At 44.7% G+C, this 25,758-nt stretch overlaps 1 protein-coding gene across 4 annotated transcripts in view; it reads right to left on the bottom strand.

Annotated features, from left to right (window-relative positions):
* The window catches only part of CPEB3 (cytoplasmic polyadenylation element binding protein 3), a 248,131-nt gene that overhangs the window by 195,726 nt on the left and 26,647 nt on the right, over positions 1-25,758 (bottom strand). For 2 of the 4 annotated variants that reach the window (XM_030809262.1, XM_003255220.3), the window contains exon 1: positions 191-313. The exons of the other annotated variants lie outside the window; for them this stretch is intronic. The gene's annotated coding sequence lies outside the window, so the exon portion shown is untranslated. Of the gene's footprint in view, positions 1-190; positions 314-25,758 lie in introns of those variants that run through there. 4 annotated transcript variants of the gene reach the window in all.

Here is a 25,758-nt window from a genome sequence, read left to right as displayed (position 1 = left end):
CTGTATAGTTTGTTTTGTGTTCTTGGGGTTGTTTTTTGTTTTTTGGGTTTTTTTGTTTTTGTTTTTGTTTTTTCTTATTTACAGCAAAGTGAGAAATAGATACCTCCTTCCCCTCCCCCACCACACACAATAGATATTCTTTTACATGCAATAACCCAATTTCAAGTAACAAAATCTTAGTAGCAGTTACCTTTGAGTGTCCAGTTTTTAAGAATCGATAAAATTTAAAAGTATACAGTATTTATTTTCTTCTTTCAGGTTGATTATGTGACCGCTCTGGCAAAAGCACTTTGACAACTGTAAGATGAGAGGGCATGCGCACACAGGGAACTGTGGGGGCTGAAGTCCTTCACAAGGTACTCGGTCTGACTTCAGCACGTTCAGCCGGGAAAGGAGGAAGTCTCACAAACACAGATTCTGAGGGGAAAAGGTTGTGTCCTGATTACATTATATCCTCCTAACCAATCTAAATCACGAGTTGTTGAAATAAAAGGGAGAAAAATAAACTGGTTTGTCAACTTGCCATAGGAAGCCAGGATAAAGGGAAACTGAATTGTAGTACTCAGAATAAATAAACCAAGCAGAGCTACCTTAAGTGGTTAGAATGGTAATGACTGGGTAGCCAGCAATAGGAATCCTACTAGAAAGAGACTGTGGTCGAGAGGAATAGGCAAGGGAGGGGGAACTACTGGAGAATGTTAGATACTTAAAATCTTACCATACTTAAACACTTAAATAATTTTTTTAAATTTTTCAGCAGAGATGGCATAAAAGAATCACTTTTAGTATAGAATAAAAAACACCTTAATATTAAATGTGATATCAACCTTGGAGGTCAGGTAAAAATAGATTTTAGTCATAAATTTTTGACATCCACCAGATTTCTTGTATTTTAGTTTTCAATGCAGGAACAAATCACTTATTTTAAGATTGTACCTGATAAGCTCTGAACCAACTCACCTCCTTATTTTTACTTGTCAAAATAAAAGTTTACCTTGCATTATTCATACAAAGGATTACTCAAATAAAATTCAACTCCTATACTAAAATAATATTTGGTGAAATATTTAAAAACAATTGTGTATGTTGCCGGGCAGGGTGGCTCATGCCTGTAATCCCAGTGCTTTGGGAGGCCGAGGAGGGCGGATCACCTGAGGTCAGGAGCTCGAGACCAGCCTGGCCCACGTGGTGAAACCCCATCTCTACTAAAAATACAAAAATTAGCTGAGCATGGTGGCGGGAGCCTGTAATCCCAGCTACTCAGGAGGCTGAGGCAGAAGAATCGCTTGAACCTGGAAGGTAGAGGTTGCAGTGAGCTGAGATCAGGCCACTGCACTCCAGCCTGGGTGACAGAGTAAGATAAGACTCTGTCTCAAAAAAATAATAATAACAATTGTATATGTTTAGTGTTACACTGCATAAGACAATGACTTCCTTCTTTAAGACAAACAGTAGATACAGTTTTCTTTTCTTTTTTTTGAGATGGAGTCTCTCTGTTGCCTAGGCTGGAGTACAGTGGTGTGATCTCAGCTCACTGCAACCTCTGCCTCCTGGGTTCAATCAATTCTCCTGCCTCAGCCTCCCAAGTAGCTGGGACAACAGGCGCGTGTCACCACGCCCAGCTAATTTTTTGTATTTTTAGTAGAAATGGGCTTTCACTGTGTTAGCCAGGATGGTCTCAATCTCCTGACCTTGTGATCCACCCGCCTCTGCCTCCCAAAGTACTGCGATTACAGGCATAAGCCACCACGCCTGGTCCAGTTTCTATTAAAAACTTTTTTTTGGTATGGTTTTTCCTATTTTAACCTCATGATTCCAAGGCTGGAATCTCACAACATATTAAAATCAACTGCTATTATCTATAGCTTCTGAGAGCAATAGTTCAAGAACCGGTTTGTTCATGTAGGCAGAAGATATTTCTTGTGGGATTTGGTTCAGTGCCACTCACCCAAGGGGTTAGCAATAAATGTCAGTTGATGACTATGCTGATTGAACTTGTAACTGAAAATGTCATCATTTAAAATTGTCTTAATTTTCTATTTCCCTTCTTCACCAATCAGAACTGAAGTATTACCAGAAACCACTGATTTGCAGTATATTGTAATCTTTGTTTCTAGTTATTTCTTAAAACAAACAAAAACCTAAGAAAAGAGTCTTTTTTTTTTTTTTTTTGAGACTGAGTCTTGCTCTGTCACCCAGGCTGGAGTGCAGTGGTGTGATCTCGGCTCACTGCAACCTCCACCTCCCAGGTTCAAGTGATTCTCCTGCCTCAGCCTCTTGAGTAGCTGGGATTACAGGTGCATGCCACCATGCCCAGCTATTTTTGTATTTTTAGTAGAGACAGGGTTTCACGACAGTGGTCAGGCTGGTCTCAAACTCCTGACCTCGTGATCTGCCCACCTCGGCCTCCCAAAGTGATGGGATTACAGACATGAGCCACCATGCCTGGCCAAGAATCTATTTTTTGACCCCCTAAGATTCTAGCCTAAGTCTGCAAGAAAAGAATCATTTTGAATGAATCCACCAAAAGATCTATGTAAAACAACTAAATATTTACTTATTCCTACTGTGATGTGACCTTAGCTTATATTTCCCATTTTTTCTTTTCCTCTAGCCTCCTAAAGAAAGCTCCACTTTTGCCTAGGTGCTGTAGTCACTATTTGGATTCCAAAATTTGCAAGGATCAACTCAAGGTTAATTTTATTCCTGAAGACTTTGCTAACCTACCAAACTTTTGCCACATTTTCAAGTACTCTAACTAAAATAAAATAGCCGGGCACGGTGGCTCATGCCTGTAATCCCAGCACTTTGGGAGGCCGAGGCGGGTGGATCACCTGAGTTCAGGAGTTTGAAACCAGCCTGACCAACACGGTGAAACCCCGTTTCTACTAAAACTATAAAAAAATTAGCCGGATATGGTGACAGGCGCCTGTAATCCCATCTACTCGGGAGGCTGAGGCAGGAGAATCACTAAAACCTGGGAGGTGGGAGTTGCAGTGAGCCGAGACTGCACCATTGCACTCCAGCCTGGGAGACAGGGCAAGACTCCATCTCAAAAATAAATAAAATAGGCCGGGCACAGTGGCTCAAGCTTGTAATCCCAGCACTTTGGGAGGCTGAGGCAGGCAGATCACGAGGTCAGGAGATCGAGACCATCCTGGCTAACATGGTGAAACCCCATCTCTACTAAAAATACAAAAAATTAGTTGGGCGTGGTGGCGGGCGCCTTTAGTCCCGGCTACTCGGGAGGCTGAGGCAGGAGAATGGCGTGAACCCAGAAGGTGGAGCTTGTAGTGAGCCAAGATCGCGCCACTGCACTCCAGCCTGGGCGACAGAGCGAGACTCCGTCTCAAAAACAAATAAATAAAATTAAATAAAAATACCCTTCATAACGTCTTTATAGCTTTAAGAAATGGATTTTCAAGTACTCTAAAATAAAATAATCCTTCATAACATCCTTACAGCTTTAAGAAATAGATTTTTTAAATTATTTGAAATTAGGATGTCAACTTTTTTTTTTTTTGAGACAGAGTCTCACTCTGTCGCCCAGGCTGGAGTGCAGTGGCACAATCTCGGGCTCACTGCAACCTCCGCCTCCTGGGTCCAAGCGTTTCTCCTGCCTCAGCCTCCCAAGTAGTTGGGGTTTCAGGCACCCACCACCACGCCCGGCTAATTTTTTATATTTTTAGTAGAAATGGGGCTTCACCATGTTAGCCAGGAGTGTCTTGATCTCCTGACCTCATGATCCACCCGCCTCAGCCTCCTAAAGTGCTGGGATTACAGGCGTAAGCCACCGCGCCCGGCCTAGGATGTCAACTTTTAATCAGTAACGTAGAAATTTTTAAGTTATTCCTTTCAAAGTTATGACTTGAAATGGTTTCTCTGGGCATTTATTAATCCACCTGACTCCAAGTGCAGGTCTATTAATATGCACAATGGACAAAAATAAACTTTGGCTCTAACCCTTGTTAAACCATAATTAACACTGCCCATACTTAATGGGATTGTATTGTATTGAAAAATAAACTAATCTCTGCTTTTTTTTTTTTCCCTAAAATGAGCCTCAAATCTAAAAAGAAAATGACTCGAACATAAGCACCAAGGTATAAATACGTACGAAGAAAAGAAAAAATGATCAGAGAACCCCCAACAAGAACAAAGCCCTTTTCTACTGAAATGTTGTTTTTTTACTTAACCATAAAAGAGGTGCGTTCTTTATTTTATTTTATTTTATTTTTTGAGACAGAGTCTTGCTGTGTCGCCCAAGCTGGAGTGCAGTGGCACGACCTCAGCTAACTGCAACCTCCACCTCCCAGGTTCAAGCAATTCTCCTGCCTCAGCGTCTTGAGTAGTTGGGACTCCAGGCACGCACCACCAAGCCTAATTATTTTATTTTATTATTTGTTTTGAGACGGAGTTTCGCTCTTGTTGCCCAGGCTGGAGTGCAGTGGCATGATCTCAGCTCACCATGACCTTTGCCTCCCGGGTTCAAGCGATTCTCCTGCCTCAGCCTCCTGAGTAGCTGGGATTACAGGCATATGCCACCACGCCCGGCTAATTTTGTATTTTTAGTAGACATGGGGTTTCTCCATGTTGGTCAGGCTGGTGTCGAGCTCCCGACCTCAGGTGATCCACCCACCTTGGCCTCCCAAAGTTCTGGGATTACAGGCTAATTTTTATATTTTAAGTAGAGATGGGGGTTTCACCTTGTTCGCCAGGCTGGTCTCGAACTCTCGACCTCAAGAGATCTGCCTGCCTCGACTTCCCAAAGGCTGGGATTACAGGTGTGAGCCAACGCACCTAGCCAAAAAAGAGGCACTTTCTAAAATTTTATCTTCAGATCACAGAACTTCACCATAAACCACTGCCCCCCATCCTTTTTATTGTTTTTGTTTTTGTTCTTCTTTGAGACAGAGTCTTGCTCTGTCACCTAGGCTGGAGTGCAGTGGCGTGATCTTGGCTCACTGCAACCTCTGCCTCACAGCATAAACCCCTTTCAAGTAGCCATTAAAGGCCATAAAAATACTTCGCAGAGTTAACTCACTGAGATATATAGTTATTCCTCGGTATCTTGTGGGCTTAGTTCCAAACCCCCTACCCCACCAAATATCAAAATCCATGGATGCTCAAGTAAGTTCCTTATATAAAATGGCATAGTATTTGCATATAACCTATGCACATCCATCTGTATACTTTAAATCATCTCTAGGTTACTTATAATACCTAATACAATGTAAGTGTTATGTAAATAGTTGTTATACTATATTGTTTAGGGAATAATGACAAAAAAGTTTGTACGTGTTCAGTACAAATGCAAGCATTCACTTTTTTTTCCAAATATTTTTGATCTGTGGTTGTTTGAATCAAAGAATATGTGGATATGGAACCCATAGATAAGAAAGGACAAGTGTACATGGGTCAAATACATCATTTTGAGCTTCCTTCCTTCTTTTCCTTCCCTACTTACATCCCTAGCACAATGCTTATATGTCCTGGGTAGTTGGTAGGTGCGCTATACATGCTTGCTGAATATATGGATAAATGGATGGATGAATAAAGCATAGTTTTTATATTACTTAAAACAGCCAGGTTCAAGTAAGTATTAAATTCATTTAGAAGAGCAATTAATTTTCCCTCAGCTGCAAGGATGGGAAGGGGAGTGGTATAAAATAGAAAACCACTTTGGCTTTTAAGATGTTCAGTAGTATGTAGACTATTTGATTATCACCATGAAATAACAGACACAAGGATGGGAAGGGGAGTGGTATAAAATAGGAAACCACTTTGGCTTTTACAATGTTCAGTAGTATGTAGACTATTTGATTATCATCACGAAATAACAGACACACACCCTGCCCTTCCACAGAAATTGTTTCTCCAAGATTATAATAGACACCCTGAGCTAAGTCCAATGGATGTCTGTCGGTCTATCCAGCTTGACCTTGCAACAACATTGACATAACTGACCACACTTTCTGGATATACAGTCATGCATAGCATTAACAATATTTCAGTCAAACCACATACACAATGGTGGTCCCAAAGATTATAATGAAGCTGAAAAATTCCAATCACCTCCTCACTTTGTAGCTGTCAATGTCATAGTGCAAAAGCATCGCTCATGTATTTGTTGTGATACTGGTGTAAACAAAGCCACTGTGCTGCCAGTTTTATAAAATTATAGCACATAAGGCCAGGCGTGGTGGCTCACGCCTGTAATTCTAGCACTTTGGGAGGCCGAGGCAGGTGGATCACGAGGTCAGGAGATTGAGACCATCCTGACCAACATGGTGAAACCCCATCTCTACTAAAAATATAAAAAAATTAGCTGGGCATGGTGGCACGCGCCTGTAGTCCCAGCTACTCGGGAGGCTGAGGCAGGAGAATCTCTTGAACCCTGAAGGTGGAGGTTGCAGTGAGCTATGATCATGCCACTGCACTCCAGTCTGGTGACAGAGCGAGACTCTGTCTCAAAAAAAAAAAAAAAAAAATTACAGCACATAAAATTATGTACAGTACAAAATACTTGATAATTATAATAAATTACTGTTATTGGTTCATGTATTTACTTTTTCCCATTATTTTACAGTGTACTCTTTAGTAGAAAGGTGGTGCATGCCTATAATCCCAACTACTCGGGAGGCTGAGGCAGGAGAATCACTTGTTGGGAGGTGGAGGTTGCAGTGAGCTGAGATCACGCAATTGCACTCCAGCCTCGGCAACAGAGTGAGACTCTTTCTCAAAAATAAAAATAAAAAATAAAAAAGTAAAAAAAAATTAGAAATTTTAAGAGTTGAAAAACGTTTATAGAATAAGGGTATAAAAAATATTTTTGGGCCAGGTGCGGTGGCTCATGCCTGTATTCCCAGCACTTCCGGAGGCCAAAGCAGGCAGATTACTTGAGGTCAGGAGTTTGAGACCAGCCTTGGTCAACATGGTGAAACTCTGTCTCTACTAAAAATACAAAAAAAATAGCTGGGCGTGGTGGCAGGCACCTGTAGTCCCAGCTACTTCAGAGGCTGAGGCAGGAGAATCGCTTGAACTCGGGAGGCGGAGGTTGCAGTGAGCCCAGATCACACCACTGCACTCCAGCCTGGACAACAGAGTGAGACTCCATCTCCAATATATATATAGCTATACAATGTATTTTTATTTTAAGCTGTTATTACAAGTGTCAAATTTTTTTTTCTTTTGAGACGGAGTCTTGCTCTGTTGCCCAGGCTAGAGTGCAGTGATCTCAGCTCACTGCCAGCTCAGCCTCCTGGGTTCATGCCATTCTCCTGCCTCAGCCTCCCAAGTAACTGGGACTACAGGGGCACTCCACCACACCCGGCTAATTTTTTGTATTTTTAGTAGAGACGGGGTTTCACCATGTTAGCCAGGATGGTCTCCATCTCCTGACCTTGTGATCCGCCCACCTCACCCTCCCAAAGTGCTGGGATTTACAGGCGTGAGCCACTGCGCCCGGCCAATTTTTTAAAAAAAAATTTTAAAGTTTAAAAAGTTAAAAGATTGCAATAAGCTAAGGTCAATTTTCTTGAAGGGGGGTCAATTTATTATTGAAGAAAAGTTCTTTTTATAAATTTAGTGTGGCCTAAGTTTATAAAGTCTACAGTAGTATATAGTAAAATCCTATGCCTTCACATTCATTTACTGCTCACTCACTGACTCACACCAGAACAACTTCCATTCCTGCAAGCTCAATTCATGGTAAGTGCCCTATACATGTGTACCTTTATATATATATATTTATCTTTTATACCTTTTTTTGTTTGTTTTGAGACAGAGTCTCACTCTGTTGCCCAGGCTGGAGTGCAGTGGCACAATCGCGGTTCACTGCAACCTCTGCCTCCCAGGTTCAAGCAATTCTCATGCCTCAGCCTCCCAAGTAGCTGGGACTACAGGCGCCTGCCACCACACACACAGTTAATTTTTTTTTTTTTTTTGTATTTTTAGTAGAGACGGAGTTTCGCTATGTTGCCCAGGCTGGTCTTGAACTCCTGAGCTCAGGCAATCCGCCCACCTCAGCCTCCCAAAGTGCTAGGATTACAGGCATGAGCCACCATGCCCAGCCTATACTGTATTTTTACTGTACCCTTCTGAAGTTTAGATATACAAATACCTACCATTGTGTTACAACTGCCTACAACATTCTGTAGGGTAACATGCTGTACAGGTTTGTAAGCTAGAAGCAAAAGGCTGTACTATACAGCCTATGTGGGTAGTAGGCTATACCATCTAGGTTTGTGTAAGCACACTTTATGACAACTGACACAACAACAAAATCACCTAACAATGCATTTCTCAGAAAGTATCCCCTTTGTTGGCAAGCAACACATGACTCTACCTTCTTCCCTTTTCCTCCTTCCTTCATGCTGTCCTTTCTTAGTTTTCTAACATGTGGGATTGTACGCTCTCTCTCTCTCTCTGTCTTCTTTGCTAATTGACTTTAAATATTGAGTTCCTCTGGACTTCATCCCAGGCCCTCTTCTCATCCTATATGAGTTGCTTTCCCAACTATAAAGAAAGAACCAAGCTTATCTTATTGACAGCTATATTTGCAACACCTATCACCGTGCCTACCACATAAGAAATAGGAAATCAGTAAATATTTGTTGACTTAAACTTAAATTTATATACAAAGGGCCAAAAATGCCAAGGTAATCTAGGTGGCAACAAACAAACCTAGAGGACTTACACTATCAGATATCAAGACCTGTAGGTGTGGTTATTGGAACAGGATAAGCAAATAAACAGAACAAAATTAAAAGTCTAGAAATAGGTGGATCTATGTATGATCCCCAGAATTCCAAAAACAGTAACAGTAATGAAAAGATGATGCAGTAATGAAAAGATGGTCTTTTCAATAAAGGGTATTCAAGTCAACTGAATATTCATATGGCAAAAAAGAGACCTTTACACTTACAACACTATATACAAAAATCAATTTCAGATGGATTGTAGGCCTAATTGTAAAATATAAACAAAAAAGCCCTTAAAAGAAAACCTGGGAGAATCAACAATTTATTAAACAGGTCCCATCCTGGAACGGGACACCAACAGAAAGAAAAAAAGGTCGGGTGTGGTGGTGGGTGCCTATAATCCCAGCTACTCGGGAGACTGAGGCACGAGAATAGCTTCAACCCAGGAGGCAGAGGTTGCAGTGAGCCGAGATCATGCCACTGCACTCCAGCCTGGGTGTCACAGCAAGACTCCATCTCAAAAAGAAAAAAAAAAAAAGAAGTCACAAAACCAGTAACCACAAGTAAGACAGTATTCAAATAAAAACTCACAGAATGGGAGACAATATATGCTCTCTCTCTATATATATATATATTTTTTCAACAAAAGACTTGTAACCAGAATATATAAAGGACTCCTACAAATCAATAAGAGTAAATATCCCCCCAAGAACAGGCAAAAGACTTCACCAAAAGATATTCAAATGACCAAAAAGCATATGAAAAGGTGCTCTACCTCACTAATCAACAAAAAAAAAAAAGGCAGAATAAAATCAGAATGGCTAAAACTGGAAAAGGCAGACAATACCAAGCATTAGCAAGAATGGGAGCAACTCCCCCTTTTTTTAAGCAACCCATTTTTCAAACAATGCTGGTGAAAGTATCATTTGGTATAACTATACAACCACAATGCAAAATCATTTAGCAGTATCTATTAAAGCTAAACATTCACAAACCTTATGACCCAGCAATTCAGCCTCTAGATATACACCCAATAGAAATGCAGACATGTTCACCAAGATATGTTCGAAGCAGCATTATTCATAATAGCCAAACCTGAAAACAACCCAAATATCCATCAATAACAGAATGGATAAATAAATTTGTGAGGGACTCATGTAATGGAATATGATAAGGCAAAGATAATGAATAGATGCCAACATTTTTTATTTTTATTTTTTGTAGCTGGGACTACAGGTGCCTGCCACCATGCCTGGCTAATTTTTGTATGTTTTTGTAGAGATGAGGGTTTTGCCGTGTTGCCCAGGCTCATCTCAAATTCCTGAGTTCAAGTGATCCTCCCACCTCCGCCTCCCAAAGTGCTGAGATTACATGTGCGAGCCACTGTGCCTGGCCTGACTCCAACTGTATAAAACAGCATACACAAATTGCATGAATGCAATGCTGAGTGAAATGCCTGATGCAAAAAAGTATACACTATATGCTATATGATTCCACTTAAAGTTCCTTTTTTTTTTCTTTTTTTTTGAGACAGGGTCTCGCTCTGTTGTGTAGGCTGGAGTGAAGTGGTGTGATGACAGCTCACTGCAACCTCCAACTTAAAGTTATAATAAAACTAATTGACAGTATTAAAAGTCAACATAGTAATTGCCTTTACAGGGAAATAATGATTGCGAGGGAACATAAAAGTGGACTTCAGTGATGCTGGTGACATACTTATTCTGTTTGTTGAACTGGGTGTTCACTTTGAAAATTCAGAAAACTAGGCTGGGCACGGTAGCTCACGCCTGTAATCCCAGCACTTTGGGAGGCCGAGGCAGGCGGATGACAAGGTCAAGAGATCGAGACCATCCTGGCCAACATGGTGAAATACCATCTCTACTAAATATACAAAAATTAGCCAGGTGTGGTGGCACACGCCTGTTGTCCCAGCTACTCGGGAGGCTGAGGCAGGAGAATCACTGGAACCCGGGAGGTGGAGGTTGCAGTGAGCCGAGATCGCGCCACCGCACTCCAGCCTGACAACAGAGCAAGACTCTGTCTCAAAACAAAGAAAATTCAGAAAACTAAACACTTATTTTTTGTGTAATTTTCTGTACATGTTATACAGTACTTCCATAAAGTTTACAAAAACACAAATAGAAAAATTAGCCAGGCATGGTGGCATGTGCCTATAGTCCCAGCTACTTGAGAGGCTAGGGTGGAATCATCACCAAAGCCCAGGGAGTTTGAGGCTGCAGTGAGCTGTGATTGTGCCACTGCACTACAGCCTGGGTGACAGTGAGCCTCTGCCTCAAAAAAATTTATTAAAGTTTACAAAACACATAATATATTCGTAAAGGTAAAGAGAAAAAAATAGTACGATCTGGCCAAATAGGAGGGGGAGCCTTAAGTCTGTGTCATCTAAGCTAAAGAAATAAACTAGGGGTTCCCTATGTGCCAGGCTGTACTAGAGGCACCAAATGTAAAGATTTGAGTTTGAAAAGACTCAAAATTCTGTGGCCAGGCATGGTAGCTCATGCCTGTAATCCCAGAACTTTGGGAGGCTGAAGTAGGAGAATCGCTTGAGCCCAAGAGTTTGAGACCAGCCTAGGCAATATAGGGAGACCTTATCTCTACAAAAGATTTAAAAATTAGCTGAGCATGGTGATGTGCACCTGTGGTCCCAGGTACTCAGGAGGCTGAGGTGAGAGGACTGCTTGAGCCCAGGAAGTTGAGGCTGCAGTGAGCCATCATTGTGTCAATGCACCCCAGCCTGAGCAATGGAGTGAGACCCTGCCTTCAAAAAAAAAAAAAAAAAAAAAAAAGATGCAAAGTTCCTTGACTTCAAAGAGCTCACAGTGTAAGAAAAGAAAAATTCAAATAATTTTGGTCAATTATTCAATATTCCCTAGGTAACCTAGAAAGCTTTTAAAAATGTTAAAAGCTAAGGGAATTTACATGCAGGAAGTCCACATCTTCTGAGTGATGATCTGTTAAGTAATTCTAGACATGACTAAGTTTGAGAACAGAATAAGAGAAAAGGGAGCAAAAAGGTAGCCAGGTGAGCTACATGTGGCTTAGTGGACAATCTGGAGAGCACCTTGGGTTTTTTTATGTTTCTCACTCTCTCTTTGTTAGTCTTGGGTTAATTCGTTTCATTCACTCCATAATTTTATGAAGGGCCTCCTGACCACAAAGTAGCAATTCCAATTTTACCTCCCTTTTTTATAGACCTTGTCTCTAACATTTTTCTTTTTATACAGACAGAGTCTTGCTCGCTCAGTCACCCAAGCCAGAGTTCAGTGGCATGATCATAGCTCTCACTGTAGCCTTGATCTCCTTGGCTCAAGAGATCCTCCCACCTCAGTCTCCCAAGTACCTAGGACTACCGGCATATACCACCACACCCAGCTAATTTTTCTTTCCTTTTTCCTTTTCTTTATTTTTTTATTTTTTATTTTTCTATTATTTTTTTTTTTCTGGCGATGGAGTGCTGCCACATCACCTAGGCTAGTCTCAAATGCCTGGCCTCCAGTTATTCTCCTGCCTTGGCCTCGCAAAGTGTTAGGATTACAGGCATGAGCTGCTGCACCCAGTTCTCTTGTCTGTAATTCCTAAAAGAATACTGAGGCTATTAGCTAGTAATGTCTCCAATTTCCCTACTGCCCACCAGCAAGCCCTCCCTTACAAACTTACCTGTATTCCCTTCCATATTCCCTTTCCTCCTTTCTCAGAGGAAGCTGAGTCTCCCTACAAGACCACAATTAATCCCTCCATCTGTGGTCTAGAACCCATTCCTTCTAGTTTCCTTGAGACCTAGCTCATTAGTTTAATTATTCTCAACTCTCTCATTCCCATTCCTGGCAGGTTATTTGAAAGAAACCTCTAGATCTCAGTTAACTTCCTTACTTCCAGTTAACTCCCCAACTTACTGCAATCTGGCTTCTGCCCCTACCATTCCACAAAAATTGCTCTTGGTACTGACATTATCAAAGTCACCAATGACCAACTCACACTTTTCAAGTCCTATTTTATTTGTGCATTCTTCATAAAACACTTCTGATAAGAAGAATTGTAAGATGCCTTCCCAAGATTCCAGGCTAGAAGCTAAACAAGAACCTACATCCTATAACTGTGATTATTCCAACCAGAAGGCACTTGATGATGGATTTCTCCCAAGAGCTTCTAGATGAGAACTCGGCGGGGCCACCATCTTGATTTCAGCCTATTAACACCCTGAACAAAGAACCTAACCATGGTGCACCACACTTCTGACCTATGGAACTGTTAGTTAATAAATGTTGTTTTAAGCCATTAAGCTTGTGATGATTTGTTACACAACAGTAGCAAACTAATACAACACTATTCCATTTTCATTTAAGATACTGCTCTCCTGTATCTTTACTTATCTCTTAATGTTTCTTCTCAATCTTCTGCCCCCTAAATACAGTCTCCCCCAGGGTTCTCCTAATTCTGTATACTCTCCCTAATCAATGTTATATTCATAAAGTTCACCACTGTTTAGGTCTCCGGATGAAATGTTTTTAATAAGCTACAGACCACTTTTAACTATTTCTCTATCAGAAGATCCTATTAGCACCTCTTCTCCCATAAATTTGCTTGTGCATTTATATTTGGTTAACTTATCCTATTTAATGGCACCACCATCAATGTAGTCACACAAGTTAGGAACCTGGACATGATTCTTCCTCTTTTCCCTGAAAGACAAGTCTAACTGGTTGATAAAACTTGTTAATCCTGCCTCCTAAGTTTCTGAATGACATCCCATCGTCTTCATTCACAACCAGTATAATATTGTACCTGAACTATAGCAGTGATCTCCTAATGTCTCTCGTCTAGTATTCTCACAAATGTGGCCTCCATACTAAATCCTGAGTAATCATTCGAACATAGTTTTACCATGTTATGCCCCTTCCTAAAACTCTCTAATAACTTTTCCCTTGCCATGAGGATAAAATACAAACCTTTTTTTTTTTTTTTTTTTTTTTTTTTTTTTTTGAGACGGAGTCTCGCTCTGTCGCCCAGGCTGGAGTGCAGTGGCGCAATCTCGGCTCACTGCAACCTCCGCCTCCTGGGTTCAAGCGATTCTCCTGCCTCAGCCTCCTGAGTAGCTGGGACTACAGGTGTGTGCCACCACACCCAGCTAATTTTTGTATTTTTAGTAGATGGGGTTTCACCATGTTGGCCAGGATGGTCTCGATCTCTTGACCTCATGATCCGCCCACCTCAGCCTCTCAACTACTGGGATTACAGGCATGAGCCACTGTGCCCAGCCAAACTTAACTCTTCTACACATACTATTCCCAGCCATGCCAACCTAACTCAAATGTCCATTATTTGAAGATTTCCTTGACCATGTAAGCAGAATTGCTGATTCCTTCCTTTATACAACTCTGTAATACACATATATCTCTATTACAGTATTTATTCTTCATATTTCAGTGTAATTATTTGTTTACACATCTGCCTTTCCTAGAAGACCTCCAGGGTTGGGACTATATTCATCTTTGTAACCCAGGTACTGGGCCTAAAACATAGAGATATTGGATAAAAGTTTATCAAATCAAAGAACAGATACCTTTTATCCCAATTTGTTGAAATGTAAAGCACTTCTTTAAGTTAACATTAGACAAAGAGAATTTCTATGGATTCTATTGCCATAGAATGTGTTCCAAAAACCCTATGCTTAATAATACAAAGTTTAATGTTTACAAAGACATTCCATATTGAAATTCAGTATAATTTACCTTTCTCCTGTTGGAGGATATTTGATTTGTTTCCAAGTTTTCACTATTTTCCAAACTGACTGTTTCCTTGAGCCATATTTCTAACGAAGAAATTGCTCAATTGGAAGGCATAACATTGATTTTGATACATATTAACAAATTACTTTAATTTTTTTTTTTTTTTTTTTGAGGCCAGGCCTCTGTCTCCCAGGCTGGAGTGCAGTGGCACCATCAGAGCTCACTGCAGCCTCATCCTCGCAGGCTCAAGTGATCCTCCTGCCTCAGTCCCCCAAGTAGCTGGGATTACAGGCTTGGGCCACCACATCCAGCTAATTTTTTGTATTTTTAGTATAGATAGAGTTTTGCCATGTTGCCCAGGCTGGTTTCAAACTCCTGGGCTCAGGCAATCCTCCTGCCTTGGCCTCTCAAAGTGCTGGGATTACAGGCGTGAACCACCTTGCCAACAAATTGCTTTAGAAAGCTTGCAGCAGTGTATACTTCCACTAGAAATTAGCTTCTGTGTAAAAACAATGTATAAATAGTATTAAAAAACAGAATCCAGTTCCTGATAATGTAATAATGTAGAAAAGGATCTCAACTCTTTTTTTTTTTTTTTTTTTTTTGAGATGGAGTTTCACTCTTGTCACCTAGGATGGAGTGCAGTGGCACAATCTCAGCTCACTGCAACCTCTGCCTCCTAGGTTCAAGTGATTCTCCTGCCTCAGCCTCCTGAGTAGCTGGGATCACAGGCGCCCACCACCACGCCCAGCTAATTTTTGTATTTTCGGTAGAGATGGGGTTTCGCCATGTTGGCCAGGCTGGTCTCGCACTCCTGACCTCAGGTGATTTGCCCACCTCAGCCTACCAAAGTGCTGGGATTACAGGCATGAGCTATCATGCCCGGACTCTCAACTCTTTCTTTTTTTTTTTTTTTTTTTTTTTTTTTTTTGAGACGGAGTCTTGCTCTTTCACCCAGGCTGGAGTGCAGTGGCGCGATCTCGGCTCACTGCAAGCTCCGCCTCCCGGGTTCACGCCATTCTCCTGCCTCAGCCTCTCCGAGTAGCTGGGACTACAGGCGCCCGCCACCACGCCCGGCTAATTTTTTGTATTTTTAGTAGAGACGGGGTTTCACCGTGGTCTCGATCTCCTGACCTCGTGATCCACCCGCCTCGGCCTCCCAAAGTGCTGGGATTACAAGCGTGAGCCACCGCGCCCGGCCTCAACTCTTTCAATATGTCAAATAATATTAAGTCCCTTTTAACATCCTAATATATATATTTTTTTCTTTTTTTTTTTTCTGAAACCAAGTCTCGCTCTGTCACCCAGGCTGGAGTGCAACGGTGTACCATCTCGGCTCACTGCAACCTCCACCTCCTGGGTTCATTCGATTATCCTGCCTCAGCCTCCTGAGTAGCTGGGATTAAAGGCACCCGCCACCACGCCTGGCTAATTTTTGTATTTTTAGTAGAGACGGGATTTTGTCATGTTGGCCAGGCTGGTCTTGAACTCCTGACCTCAGGTGATCCACCCTCCTCAGTCTCCCAAAGTGCTGAGATTATAGGCGTGAGCCACCATGCCTGGCCAACATCCTAATATATTTAATACTTTGTCATTCTTCTTCATCATACCGTCATATGATAATGAAATAGTGCAGATAAATTAAATACTTATAGCTGATGTTTATTAGCTGGAGATTCCTTTTCAGATTATGACACAAGTATACATGTGTGCGTATTCCATAGGAATAGGAGAAAAAGATGAGTAGCCTTCATCTATGTTCAGTTTCCAGACTTCAATTATATTTTTTGAACTAATATTTACATATATATATATTTTTTTTCATGTATTCGTGTTCATCTTAGGTCAAAAAATGTTCACTAGATCAGATATTTTTATATAAATTTTTTTTTAAACAGTCTCTTGACTCAGCCTCCTGAGTAGCTGGAACTACAGGCGCCCGCCACCACGCTGAGTAATTTTTTTGTATTTTTAGTAGAGATAGGGTTTCACCATGTTCAACAGGATGGTCTCGATCTCTTGACCTCGTGATTCGCCTGCCTCAGCCTCCCAAAGTGCTGGGATTACAGGCACAAGCCACCATGCCTGGCCCTTTCCTTTCTTCCTTCCTTCCTTCCTTCCTTCCTTCCTTCCTTCCTTCCTTCCTCCCTCCCTCCCTTCCTCCCTCCCTCCCTCCCTCCTTCTTTCTTTCTTTTTTTCTTTGAGACAGAGTCTCACTCTGCTGCCCAGGCTGGAATGCAGTGGTGCACTCTCAGCTCACTGCAACCTCCACCTCCCGGGTTCAAGCAATTCTCCTGCTCAGACTCCTGAGTAGCAGGGATTACAGGTACACGCCATCATGCCTGGCTAATTTTTGTATTTTTAGTAGAGATGGGGTTTCATCATGTTGGCCAGGCTGGTCTCAAACTCCTGACCTCAGGTGATCCACCCACCTCAGCCTCCCAAAGTACTGGGATTACAGGTATGAGCCACTACGCCCAGCCATTCTGTCCTTTCTTTAGAGCCCTGCTCAAACCCTACCTCCTAACAATATCATCTATGGCTGTGTGCGGTGGCTCATGCCTGTAATGCCAGCGCTTTGGGAGGCCAAGGCGGGTGGATCACCTGAGGTCAGGAGTTTGAGATGAGCCTGACCAACATGGAGAAATCCCGTCTCTACTAAAAATACAAAATTAGTCGGGCGTGGTGGCACATGCCTATAATCCCAGCTACTAGGGAGGCTGAGGCAGGAGAATCGCTTGAACCCGGGAGGCAGAGGTTGCAGTGAGCCGAGATCGTGCCACTGCACTCCAGCCTGGGAAACAAGAGCAAAACTCCATCTTAAAAAAAAAAAAAAATAATCTATCTGTACCACATATTTATTGCTTTGCATTTGCATTTCTGTTTACCTGTTGTGGCATATAATTATGTTAATTCCCAAACTAGAACTCTAAGCTTCTTGAGGCCAGGCACTGCAACTTATCTTTTTTTCTTTCTCAGAGCCAGTATAATATCTTGCATAGAGCTTAGTAACAATTGCAGCTAACCTTTACGTGGCAAATACTGTGTGCTTGATACAATGCTAGGTACTTCCACATATTAATTCATTTAACCCATACAATAAATCTATGAGGTAAATACTGTTCTTGTCCCTAGTTGCAGATGACAAAACATAAACTTAGGTGACTTACCTGCCCACGGTCACAAAACTCGTGGCAGAACTAGGACCTAATTTCAGTTCTGCTTGACTCTACAGCTGTCTTTTGGCTCCTCACACAAGCAAGTACTTTCGTCCTACTTAATCCATGAAGCCCAGGAGATAGCTTGGACTTCAAAGTTGTGTTAAGAGGGCAAATTGTGGTTCAGCAACTTTTCTTTCTCCCACTGACACAAAGCTTTTATGTAATGACCTTTCCCTGAAAACCAAAGATAAGCTGTAGCCAAATAATTCTGAATACCACTGATGGGCAAGACCCAGTCTTACTGCAGAGTATCCTAAAATCATATGTCCTCTGGCCGGGCATGGTGGCTCATGCCTGTAATCCCAGCACTTTGGGAGGCAGAGGCAGGCAGATCACTTGAGGTCAGGAGCTTGAGAACAGCCTGACCAATATGATGAAACCCCATCTGTACTAAAAATACAAAAATTAGCCAGGTGTGGTGGCATGCGCCTGTAATCCCAGCTACTCGGGAGGCTGAGACAGGAGAATCACTTGAACCCAGGAAGCAGAGGTTTTAGTGAGCTGAGACCACACCACTGCACTCCAGCCTGGGCAACAAGAGCAAAACTCCCTCTCAAAAAAAAAAAAAAAAAAAATCATTTGTCTTCAAGATAATTTCTTGACTGTTTGTTTTATTATTCTTCTTTCTGAGGCTGAGTCCTGCTCTGTTGCCCAAGCTGGAGTGCAATGGTGCACCATCTCGGCTCATTCCACCTCCCGGGCTCAAGCAATTATCCTGCTTCAGCCTCCCAAGTAGCTGGGATTACAGGCACACACCACCATACCCAGCTGATTTTTGTATTTTTAGTAGAGACGGGGTTTCGCCATGTTGGCCAGGCTGGTCTCGACCTCCTGACCTCAGATGATCCACCCGCCTCGGCCTCCCAAAGTGCTGGGATTACAGGCGTGAGCCACTGTGCCTGGCCAATTGACTGTTTTTAAGATGATTATTCATCAAAAGTACTAATTTTAGTTTTCAGAGATCCAGTGAGCAAGGCTGGTCCAGGCCTGAAGTAATGGAGAAAACCTTTGTTTGCTACAACCTCTGCCTGAACAGCCAGTAGCTAGTAGGTTTGTACAAGCTGATGAGTCATAGGGATCATCAGGAAAAAAAAAAAGGGCAATAGTCAATATGTCTACGCAGGTAGCCCTTGGATTCTAGTATTTGAAACCAAGTAGTATTTGTGTAATAGCAGTGTCTTACATTCACAGAGGCATTAGACTTTATCTAACTCCTTCACCTTTATTATTTCATTTGATGTTAACAGCCCTGTGCAGTGAAAGACAGTATAGACAGGATCCTCACATTCATTCACTTCTGCAGATTGTTCAATGTGCCAGAAGGCTAGCCAAGAAGCCTAGTAAAGATTGAAATTTAGACCATGCTCTTCTCACCAAACTTATAAACCTTACTGTAAAGCTGCATCTGTCCAAAGGAAGGGGTCCCTTTTTCTGTTTTATTTTTTATTTATTTATTTTTTTTTGAGACAGAGTCTCACTTTCTGCCCAGGCTGGAGTGCAATGGCGTGATCTCAGCTCACTGCAACCTCTACCTCCTGGGTTCAAGGAATTCTTCTTTTTTTTTTTTTTTTTTTTGAGATGGAGTTTTGCTCTTGTTGCCCAGGCTGGAGTGCAATGGCATGATCTCGGCTCACCACAACCTCCGCCTCCCGGGTTCAAGTGATTCTCCTGCCTCAGCCCCCCGAGAAGCTGGGATTACAGGCACGCACCACCACACCCGGCTAATTTTGTATTTTTAGTAGAGATGAGGTTTCTCCATGTTAGTCAGGCTGGTCTCGAACTCCCAACCTCAGGTGATCCGCCCACCTCAGCCTCCCAAAGTGCTGGGATTACAGGCATGAGCCACTGCGCCCAGCATCAAGGAATTCTTCTGCCTCAGCCTCCCAAGTAGCTGGGATTACAGGTGCCCAACACAATGTCTGGCTAATTTTTTGTATTTTTAGTAGAGACAGGGTTTCACCATGTTGGCCAGGCTGGTCTCGAACCCCTGACCTCAGGTGATCCATCCACCTCAGCCTCCTAAAGTGGTGGGATTACAGACGTGAGCCACCACACCTAGCCTCTTTTTTCTGAATTTATACAAAGGGACTATATGAGCAGGCGACAGCACTTAGGATGACTGTTGGGATCCCCACCTTAAAGATGTGAAAATCCAGGCTCAGAGATGTTACAAGACACAACTAATAAGTGGTGAGTCCAAGATTAGAATTCAAGTCTTCCAATTCATTAGTAAGCAAGGCTTTTCAACTATACAAGTCTCCCAATGGTTCAATTTAATATGTACTATTTCTGTCTTGTCATGTTGCAGACTGGTATCCTCAGCCCCTTGCTCTAACCAACTGAAGCAATATCTACAGGTTTTTGGCATAGCTGTAATCTGAAGTCATATGTGTTCTCTTCTTGAGGAAGCTGAGAAATAGATATGTGCACCAAGTGTCCTAAAAGAGATACTTTAGATGAATCTACCACTTTTGAAAAAAAAAATTAGACCACCAGCAAATGATGCTAACAGATCATGATATCATCATAGTAACAGGGTATCAACATTATATTATGGAGATGATGTGTAAAAAGAACATGGGATATAAAATCTAATTATCTAAATGCAGATACTAGCACTACCACTTACTAGCTGCCTGTCCCTAGGTGATAACAATAACAAATATTTATTGAACTCATATTACTTGCAATGATATGTACTTTATTTACATGAAGAATAATTTTGTACAACTCTAAGAGTTAAGTACCTTCATTATCCCCATTTCACAGATGAGGACTCTGAGGCTAAAGTAACTTGTCCTGGGTTCTAATGTTGGCAGGTAGAGAAGCCAGGATTCCAACCCAGGCGATCTAGCTCTAAAACCCATGTTCTTGACAAGGCAAGGTAGCTCACGCCTATAATCCCATCACTTTGGGAGTTTGAGCGGGGAGGACTGCTTGAGCCCAGGAGTTCAAGACCAGCCTAGGCAACATACAGAGATCTTGTCTCTGTTTTAAAATTTTTTTAAAAAAATAAATAAATAGCTTCCTTCCTTCCCTCCCTCCCTCCCTCCTTCCCTCCTTCCTTCCTTCCTTCTTTTCTTTCCCTCTGTGGCCCAGGCTGCAATCTCCTCAGCTCGCTGCTGCCCGCGCCGCGGACTGCCTGGGACTGCCGCCGCGCGCCACCGCCGCCTGCTTTTTCTCCTTTGGCTGCAGGCGCGCCGTCGCCATGTTGGCCACGCTGCTCGCCAGCTCCTGACGCCCAGTGCTCTGCCCGCCTCAGCCTCCCGAGCCCCTGCCCGGCCACCGCCCCGTCTGGGACGTGGGGAGCGCCTCTGCCCGGCCGCCCCGTCCGGGAAGAAGTGAGGAGCGCCTCTGCCCGGCCGCCCCGTCCGGGAAGAAGTGAGGAGCGCCTCTGCCCGGCCGCCCCGTCCGGGAAGAAGTGAGCGCCTCCGCCCGGCCGCCCCGTCCGGGAAGAAGTGAGGAGGGCCTCCGCCCGGCCGCCCCGTCCGGGAAGAAGTGAGGAGCGCCTCCGCCCGGCCGCCCCGTCCGGGAAGAAGTGAGGAGCGCCTCCGCCCGGCCGCCCCGTCCGGGAGGAAGTGAGGAGCGCCTCCGCCCAGACGCCCCGTCTGGGAGGTGAGGAGAACCTCTGCCCGGCCACCCATCGTCTGGGAGGTGAGGAGCGCCTCTGCCCGGCCGCCGCGTCTGGGAAGTGAGGAGCGCCTCTGCCCGGCCGTCCCGTCTGGGAAGTGAGGAGCGCCCCTGCCCGGCCGTCCCGTCTGGGAAGTGAGGAGGGCCTCTGCCCGGCCACCCACCGTCTGGGAAGTGAGGAGCGCCTCTGCCCGGCCACCCACCGTCTGGGAAGTGAGGAGCGCCTCTGCCCGGCCACCCACCGTCTGGGAAGTGAGGAGCGCCTCCGCCCGGCCGCCCCGTCCGGGAAGAAGTGAGGAGCGCCTCCGCCCGGCCGCCCCGTCCGGGAAGAAGTGAGGAGCGCCTCCGCCCGGCCGCCCCGTCTGGGAAGAAGTGAGGAGCGCCTCTGCCCAGCCGCCCCGTCCGGGAAGAAGTGAGGAGCGCCTCTGCCCGGCTGCCCCGTCTGGGAGGTGAGGAGAACCTCTGCCCGGCCACCTCATCTGTGAAATGAGGAGCGCCTCTGCCCGGCCACCTATCGTCTGGGAGGTGAGGAGCGCCTCTGCCCGGCCGCCCCGTCCGGGAAGAAGTGAGGAGCGCCTCTGCCCGGCCGCCCCATCCGGGAAGAAGTGAGGAGCGCCTCTGCCCGGCCGCCCCGTCCGGGAAGAAGTGAGGAGCGCCTCTGCCCGGCCGCCCCGTCAGGGAAGAAGTGAGGAGCGCCTCTGCCCGGCCGCCCCGTCCGGGAAGAAGTGAGGAGCGCCTCTGCCCGGCCACCCACCGTCTGGGAAGTGAGGAGCGCCTCTGCCCGGCCACCCACCGTCTGGGAAGTGAGGAGCGCCTCTGCCCGGCCACCCACCGTCTGGGAAGTGAGGAGCGCCTCTGCCCGGCCACCCACCGTCTGGGAAGTGAGGAGCGCCTCTGCCCGGCCACCCACCGTCTGGGAAGTGAGGAGCGCCTCTGCCCGGCCACCCACCGTCTGGGAAGTGAGGAGCGCCTCTGCCCGGCCACCCCGTCTGGGAAGTGAGGAGCGCCTCTGCCCGGCCACCTCGTCTGTGAAATGAGGAGCGCCTCTGCCCGGCCACCTATCGTCTGGGAGGTGAGGAGCGCCTCTGCCCGGCCGCCCCGTCTGGGAAGTGAGGAGCGCCTCTGCCCAGCCGCCCCGTCCGGGAAGAAGTGAGGAGCGCCTCTGCCCGGCCGCCCCATCCGGGAAGAAGTGAGGAGCGCCTCTGCCCGGCCGCCCCGTCTGGGAAGTGAGGAGCGCCTCTGCCCGGCCACCCACCGTCTGGGAAGTGAGGAGCGCCTCTGCCCGGCCACCCACCGTCTGGGAAGTGAGGAGCGCCTCTGCCCGGCCACCCCGTCTGGGAGGTGGGGAGCGCCTCTGCCCGGCCGCCCTGTCTGGGAAGTGAGGAGCGCCTCTGCCCGGCCGCCCCGTCTAGGAAGTGAGGAGAGCCTCTGCCCGGCCACCCATTGTCTGGGAAGTGAGGGGCGCCTCTGCCTGGCCACCTATCGTCTGGGAAGAAGTGAGGAGCGTCTCTGCCTGGCCGCCCCGTCTGGGAAGTGAGGAGCGCCTCTCCCCGGCCGCCCCGTGTCTGGGAAGAAGTGAGGAGCGCCTCTGCCCGGCCGCTCCGTCTGAGAGGTCTACAATGGAGGCCAGAAGCAATGTGGGGGCTGGACGTGGTGGCTCACGCCTGTGGTCCCGGCACTCTGGGGGGCGAGGCGGGTTGATCACTTCGGGCTAGGAGTTCGAGACCAGTCTGGCCAACTTGGCGAAACATGAAAAATACAACAGACAAACCAACCAACCAACTCAGTGACAACAAAACAGGTCTACCCTGGAGTCATACTCTAATTTTTTTTATTTTCCTCCCTTTCTGATCCTTTATCCCACTTTCTTTTTCTTCCTCTTCCTTCTCCCTCTTCTTTGTCAAATAGAGGATTGAGTTATTATCACTGATCCACATAAAGTCCCTCTCTACCTTATTTTAACTCCCACCCCCCATTTCTATTCCCCGACTTCCCATGTGTAACCTTCCTAATATGTTTGATACGCATCTTTTTGTTTGTATGTATTTTTAGAAAATGTTTATTGTTTTTGTGTGCAAAAAAAAAATTAAAAAAAAAAAATAAAAATAAATAAATAAATAAATAAATAAACAAACAACCCCATGTTCTCAATTTCTCAGTCTTTGTTTCCTCTGGAATAAAATGGAGATAATATTAACAGCTGCCTAAATAATTAGAATCATATAAGTGTGCATTAAAGCATCTTTTTTTTTTGAGACGGTGTTTCTTACTCCTGTATCCCAGCAGGGAGCACAGCGGTGTGATTGTGGCTCACTGCAGTCTTGACTCCAAGGCTCAAGAAAAAAAAATCCTCCTGCCTCTTTTTTGTTTGTAGAGAGGAGTTCTCACTAGGTTGCCCAGGCTGTTCTCAAATTCCTGGGCTCAAGCAGTCCTCCCGCCTCAGCCTCCCAAAGTGCTGGGACTGTAGGCATGAGCCATAGCACTCGGCTGAAAGCATTTTGTTGTTGTTGTTGGAGACAGAGTCTGGCTCCGTATCTCAGGCTGGAGGGCAACGGTTCGATCTCGGCTCACTGCAACCTCCGCCTCCCAGGTTCAAGCAATTCTCATGCCTCAGCCCCCGGAGTAGCTGGGATTACAGGCATGCACCACCACACGTGGCAAATTTTTGTATTTTTAGTAGAGATGGGGTTTCACCATGTTGGCCAGGCCAGTCTCGAACTCCTGGCCTCAAGTGATCCACCCAACTTGGCCTCCCAAAGTGTTGGGATTACGGGCCTCGTGAGCCACTGTGCCCAGCCCAATAAAGCATTTTTAACAAACTGTAAAGCAGTAAAGGTCAATGTATGAAAGCCAAAGCTAATACTGACATATGGATGAGATCGTCCAGTGGATGGGATGCTCTAGAATCTACACTTAAGTGTAGATTTTCTTTTCTCCTTACCACTTAATATCAGGAGTTAAATTAGTTGTGTTAAGCTCATGCTTCTAGAAAAACAATAATCTTGCTATGCAGGTATTTCTTGTCCCACCTCTTCCTATATCCTGTTTCCTGCTTATGGAAGCAAAATATACAGTGGGACATATTCTTATACAGCTACAGGATGTCAATTTTTAAAAAATATTTTGTAGAGATGGGGTCTTGTTATGTTGCCCAGGCTGGTCTCAAACTCCTTGTCTTAAGGGATCCTCCCTGTTGGTCTCCCAAAGCACAAGAATTACATGCATGAGCCACTGCACCTAGCCAGATTTTAAAATTAGTTTTAAAAATTTGTGTATTGAGAGAATTTCCTCATCATCTGGTGATGACGTTTATACTAACTAGCATTCCCTGATCATTTAGTCTATGTAGGCAAGAATTTTACATGTCTTATCAGTTAATCCTCATAATAACCCTAAAAGATGGAAGCTATCATTCTTCTCATTTTTCAGATAAGGAAACTTAGAAATGATCAATAATGGCTGGTTGCGGTGACTCACGCCTATAATCCCAGCACTTTGGGAGGCCGAGGCGGGCGGATCACCTGAGGTCAGGAGTTCATGACCAGCCTGGACAACATGGTAAAACCCCGTCTCTACAAAAATATAAAAATTAGCTGGGCATGGTGGTGCATGCCTGCAATCCCAGCTACTCGGGAGGCTGAGGTGGGAGAATCACTTGAACCTGGGAGGTGGAGGTTGCAGTAAGCTGAGATCACACCACTGCACTCCAGCCTGGGGGACAGAGTGAGACTCCATCTCAAAAAAAAAAAAAAAAAAAAGAAATGATCAATAATTTACCCAAGGTGACATAACTAGTAGGTGAATGAATAAGCTCAGGTCTATTTTTATTCCAAGGCTTAACTGTTATCCCTCACCAACTGCCACACTCAGGCATAACTAGGAATAACATCAGTGTCTACATTTTCTTTACATACAATCAGGCCTCTGCCTTCAGATGCTTCTTCCTTTGGTAATCATATTTTTTCTCAATCAAAAGTCAGGCTTAGCCAGGCATGGTGGCACAAGCCTGTAATCTCAGCTACTCAGGAGGCTGAGGCACAAGAATTGCGTGAACCCAGGAGGCAGAGGTTGCAGTGAGCCGAGATCACGCCACTGCACTTCAGCCTGGGTGACAGAGTGAGACTCCGTCTCAAAAAAAAAAAAAAAAAAAAAAAATCATTTGACTGAAGGAATATAAAAACATGGCTGGATAGCCGGGCACAATGTTTCATACCTGTAATCCCAACACAATGGGAGGCCGAGGCAGGACGATCACTGAGACCAGGTTGCACAACATAGACTCTTCTCTAGAAAAAAATTTTAAGGTCGGGCATGTGGCTCACTCCTGTAATCCTAGCACTTTGGGAGGCCAAGGTGGGTGGATCACCTGAGGTCAGGAGTTCGAGACCAGCCTGGCCAACATGGTGAAACCCCATCTCCACTAGAAATACAAAAAAAAAAGTAGTCAGGTGTGATGGT

This window comes from Nomascus leucogenys, chromosome 3, assembly GCF_006542625.1.
Source record: "Nomascus leucogenys isolate Asia chromosome 3, Asia_NLE_v1, whole genome shotgun sequence".
Taxonomy (NCBI): Eukaryota; Metazoa; Chordata; class Mammalia; order Primates; family Hylobatidae; genus Nomascus; species Nomascus leucogenys.
The sequence above is the reverse complement of the archived record's forward strand: the minus strand, read 5'-3'. Positions and strand labels throughout refer to the sequence as shown.